Source organism: Otolemur garnettii, unplaced genomic scaffold, assembly GCF_000181295.1.
Source record: "Otolemur garnettii isolate 467f Iridium unplaced genomic scaffold, OtoGar3 scaffold00141, whole genome shotgun sequence".
Classification (NCBI taxonomy): domain Eukaryota; kingdom Metazoa; phylum Chordata; class Mammalia; order Primates; family Galagidae; genus Otolemur; species Otolemur garnettii.
This window is the reverse complement of record NW_003852536.1, coordinates 5146948-5152559: the sequence shown is the minus strand read 5'-3', so window position 1 is coordinate 5152559 and position 5612 is coordinate 5146948. Positions and strand designations below refer to the sequence as shown.

The window sequence follows — 5612 nt, the reverse complement described above, 5'->3', positions numbered from 1 at the left end:
AAAAAAAAAAAAAAAAGAAGTTGGTGAAATAACCTGAGTGATGGATGATGGTGGAATTAAACTGTGGTGGAGGATGAAGGAAAGGAGAGACTGGGGAAGTGGAATCAACAGGCGAGGTGACTTACTGAAAGCCCGAGAGAGGAAGACGCAATCAGGTGCTGGGGAGGAAATGCCCATTTAGCAACACCTCAGTAATGAAGTAGCGATGATAATGGAGGCTTCAAGAAGACATAGCTTACGAGTGGCAGGGGGATTCACTGTTGGAGGTTTGCAGTGCAGCTGGAGCGTGCAAGTGGAAATATTGAAGAGGAAGCCGAGTACAAAGGCCTGGGAACGTTGTTGAAGCCAGCAGAGTGTATAAGATCATCTAGAGAGAGTGGGCGGTGCCTGTGGCTCAAAGGAGTAGGGCGCCAGCCCCGAATGCTGGAGGTGGCGGGTTCAAATCCAGCCCCGGCCAAAACAAACAAACAAGATTGACTAGAGAGAATGAGTGAAGTGAGGAAAGCTGAGAAGATGGGAAATGGGGGATTCTTCCCTGGAGAAGAATCATCAATGTCTTAAGGAAAAGGGAAGCTGAGATGGGGCGGCTGCACTGCTGGGACGACATCCTGGGACTTGTACCACGGTAGAGACCAGGAAAACCAAGAGAACAGGGTGTTTCCAAGAGAGAGTCCTGGATTTTGTCTATGCCATCAATAGCTTGAGTAAGATAAAGCCTTCAAAAAGGGAGATGGTTTATGAACGTGGTGGCAGCTGCTTCAGTGGCCTGGTCAAGACCGGAAAGCAGTGACGCAGTGGACAGAGAGGCACGGGGGTGGTGAGGACACATGTCCTTGGAAATTTGGCTGGAAAGTGAAGAGAAGAGAAATAGGTAGAGACAAGATGGAGCTGAGGAATGGGGTGAAGCTGTGTGTGTTTAAACGCTGGAGGAGGAGCCCGTGGAGAGGAAGAGGATGGAGAGAGAGGGCAAACATCAAAGGCTTGGGAGGACGGGCAGAGTCCGGAGCACTGATGGAGGACTGGCCTCAGAGTGAGATGGAGAGGTGGGATTAGTTTTAGGAGAGGAGGGAAGGTTTGGAATCGTCCCTGTGGGGAACAGAAGCAACCTAACTGCCCCAGACCCAGCGTTCTGCCGTATGTAGCTACCGTGTACTAAACCTCATTCGGGGTCCCCTTTTTTTTCTGGCTCTGCATCTGTTTCTCTTGCTAAACACCAGAAACTGGGTGGCTTAAACAACCAGCAAATCACCTCTTTCTCATAGTTCTAGAGGCTGAACGTCCAAGGTCAGGGTGTGAGCACAGTGGGTTTCTGGTGAGGACCCTCTCCTGGTACGTCCTCACACAGCCCTCCTTGGCGCACACCCAAAGTGGGAGCTCTAATCTCTTTCTCTGGTTGTAAGAATATTAATCCCATCAGGGGGGCTCTACTCACACAACTCATCTGATCCTAATCACCTCCCAAAGGCCCCACCTCCTAATCCCATTTCCTGCAGTGTTAGGGTTTCAATATATGAATTTTAGAGAAACACAGACAGGCAGTCTACAGCACTTTGATCACGTTTTCCTTACTTTGTTCTGTGTATTTGACTTGAGCTACAGAGAAGGGCGTGTGATGACCCAGAGGTCAGCTAGAAGGGCTCTCCAGGACTCCCAGGAGGCTTATATTCTCAAGGTCACCTCTGGCTTCAGGCTGCTGCTGTCCCTGAGTGAGACTGTCTTAGCACATTCTTTTATGAGGGGAGATACTTACCGAAAACCAACAGCAGCAGAGAGATTTATATCACAGCAACACAAATAATTGAAACTGCACCGTGAGCTATTTCTTTTTGGCAATCCTTCAGCGTTATCTGAAGGAGTGGCCCTTGCCAGTTTCCGTGTGGTCCAGCTCTCCTCTCTCAGATCTTTCTCTCACTTACAAATTCCCACTTGTATTCCAGAGGCAGAGGTTAGGCGCTCTCTTCTGTTGTCTCGACTTCTGCTAAATTATGTCATTCGGGTCCCACCTTCCTCAGTGCCACTCATGAAGGTATTTTCCTAAACAAAAATACTCCCCCCTACAAGAAAGATTCTGGCTCCCATCGATAATGTAACACGTTTTTGATCCGGATGCACAATTCTGAAACAGACTAAATACCCTGGATCCTTCCTCCTGCTGCCCCATTATCAACGTGTGCCCTCGCCACATCCACCTAAAGGCATGATCAAGAGCAAAGATCACATCCACCCCCCGCTATAGAGAAGAGAACTCTTCTATCCTCCTGACCCTGTGCCTTTTTTCAGCTTAGTGGTAAATAACATTTGTTTAGGATTTTCAATGCGTCGTCTCATTTGATGATCACAAGAACCCCAGGCCAGGCAACACAGGCATTATTCCCTCTCTGCAAATAAAATAACTTGGGTTCAGAAAGAATTGACTTGCCATTTGGCTGGGAAAAGCAGCTGGGCGAACTTCAGAGGTGGATCTTGCTGGGGATGGCCCTTCTTTTTGCTGTCACAGGCTGCTTGTTTGGTTTCAGAACTTTTATTTCCTAAGTCCAAGTTTTTTTCAGTGTTGTTGCTTAATTTTGATGATTTCAGGGGGTCCTTCTTTCTAGATACACACTGGTATGCTTGACTTCCTTCCTGCGGTGGAATAATACCCCTTCTCATGAGATGTTTGGGTTCACATTTTGGGTTTTCTAGATCTCCTGTCTAAAATTCATAGACATGGCTCGGCGCCTGTGGCTCAAGTGGCTAAGGCACCAGCTATACACACCTAAGGTAGCAGGTTCGAAACCAGCCTGGGCCTGCCAAATAACAATGACGGCTGCAACCAAAAAATACCCGGGCATTGTGGCAGGCACCCGTGGTCCCAGCTACCTGGGAGGCAGAGGCAGGAGACTCACTTGAGCCCAGGAGTTGGAGGTTGCTGTGACCTGTGATGCCACAGCACTCTACCCAGGGGAACAGCTTGAGGCTCTGTCTCAAAAAAAAAAATAAATAAATAAAATTCATAGACACCATGAAATGGCCACTGCTCTCCAAGAGGGGGATCTTCAAAGAGAGACGCCATCCTTAAAAGAAAACCAAAAAACCCAAACACAAGCCATGAAACATAAATAAAATTCCCAAACAGGTCACCAATCCTGCAGGCTCTACTTTAAGGATTGTTTTCGTTGGGGGGCGGGGAGGGTATTAGGTAGGAGAGTCCTTCCCTTCGTGTTCATTTCCTAAGTAATGGCTTTTCAGGGGCAGTGCTGTTGAATTCTGGCCAAGTTCACAATCTCTGCTTCACCAAGCACAGATTTCCTCTGCTGACGCACTCTCAGAATGTATCACCCGCTCCTAAGCTGTTTACAGAGCAGAGACTCCAAGAACAGAAGCCAAGAGCATTTAAACATTTGTCCACCAGCCCTAATGTACTGGCCTCCATCTCATCCATCTTTGTTAGTGATCAGGCAAGACATCCTCAATTGTTTCTGCTCTAATATTTTTTTCTTTAAGTAACATAACATAATGAATATTGATGCAGCCAAGAGTTCAGTGAGTAGGTGGGATGGATGGTTATTAGGAGAAAAAAAAAAAAACAACCAACCAAATCAATGCAGTATAACCGCAAGACTCACTTTGAACTCCACTTTGGAAACCTGTTTTGTGGTTTGGAAAGAAATGAATTCAGCACCAGCTGTTTGTGACTAGACAAGAGAAAGAGGTCTGACAGCTGTGTTCAAAGGCTGACATTTCAGACAACGGAGGGTGGAAAGAGTTCATTCTCCCTGAAGCCTGGATGGGGATGTGACAGCATTTGGGACAGATGCTTCCTCTTGTAATGCCAGGTTTTTCCAGTAGCAAAAGAATTCACGGTGAGAAGCTGTGTTTGGGGGACGAGGCAGGGGCTTGGATGCTAAAGCAGGGTTGGAATCCAGCATTGTGGATTGTAACTGCGGACACAGCATTGAACCACTCAGAACCACGTATTTATTTATTTATGAGACAGAGTCTCACTAGGTCACCCTCGGTAGAGTGCTGTGGTGTCACAGCTCACAGCAACCTCAAACTCTTGGGCTTAAGCAATTCTCTTACCTCAGCCTCCCAAGTAGCTGGGACTACAGGTGCCCACCATGACACCAGCTATTTTTTGGTTGTAGTTGTTGTCAGGCCTGGGCTGGATTTGAACCCACCAGCTCCAGTGTATGTGGCTGGCACCCCAGCCGCTGAGCTACAGGCGCCGAGCCAACCCTTTCTTTATCTTGAAAATGAGGGTAATAATGTCTCCCTTGCGGGTAAAAATTAGCAACAGTGCCTTTGCGGCATCCCAGATGCACATCTGTTAATAGCAGTCACTGTTCTTACATCACATACCACGGGATGATTTTCTAGTTAAATGAGTTGTGAGATCACTTTTTATTGTTTTGCACCTGAATATTTTTGAGTACGAGTTACCCAAGAGTGAACAGTGTTATTAAAGAAAAAAAAAAAAGGCTCCGCATTCTTCCTGTTAATTAAATTCTCCGAGATCCCTGGTCTTAATCTACAAAATGGCAACACTGACGCTAATGGCGATGTCTGCCTTTAAATATACTCTGCGGATGGCTAGGAGAACAATTGGGATAATATATATAAAAATACCTTGCAAGATGTAAAAATGTGTGGCAGTGGTACCATCAAGCTTCTTTCCCACAATACGGAATATTTGTACACGTAGGAGACTCAGCCTTCTGGGGCACAGAGCTAAGCAAATACGCCTTTTCTTACGTATGTGCTGGGCGGCAAACCGCAAACCAGTATAGGTGATGGACGGGAGAAGGTGTTCCTTGCAGGACTTTGTCATCTGACAAGCCGTCTTTCTTCCCATTTGTCTTCTAGTAATTCTAAGTACACAGCTGTCGCACACCATTAAGCAGTGGAAATAAAACTCTGCCAGGAGAACAGCTCATAATAATTTGGGCTGCAGGTGATGGAGAATGTCAGACCGAAAGCCAGAGGAGAAGGGTGGGCACCTCCTTTTTCTTTCTGCAGCATCTTACAAGTTTGGGGCTTCTGTGTTTAAGTGTTTAGGGTGGTGGCAGGGACCGAATCATATTTTCTTGTTATAATAAGAACAATAATATAAAACTACATGAGAAAAATAAGGCTCTTCCCTTGTCTGTCTTTTGTATTCCCAGCTTTCAGAGGTACACAGTGTTGACAGTCTGATGTGGGTTCCTCCAGATACGAACGCATTTTTCAGCCACGAATGGCAGTGGCAGCTATCCGTGGAATGGCTTGGAAAGTCCAATCAATGTCTGTACCCTTGAGAAATAGAACATCCTACCATCAGGTCTTCTGGACAATCACAAGCGGGTTATCTTGGAGATAAACAAAGTCTTGGGAACTGTTTATTAGAAGGCAAATAATTGCTTTGCCAATGGCACAGTCCCACTGATTCACACAAATGGGAAATTATTTAGAACCTGATCATGGCCCAGTCCTTTGCCAGAAAAATGAGTTGAGGATCCCTATCTGTGTGTCTGGTAAAAATGTCTTTGCTCCTTAGCACCAAACTCAAGATTCTTATTTAATCCAAATCTCCTTTTTCAGTTTCATTTCCCCCCCCCCACGGAACATTCTAGGTTTGAGAACTTCAAAAATCG

At 46.2% G+C, this 5612-nt stretch overlaps 1 pseudogene; it reads left to right on the top strand.

The window, feature by feature from the left end:
* The window catches only part of LOC105887873, a 22543-nt pseudogene extending 17267 nt beyond the window's left edge, over positions 1–5276 (top strand).
* The last annotated feature ends 336 nt before the right edge of the window (positions 5277–5612 follow it).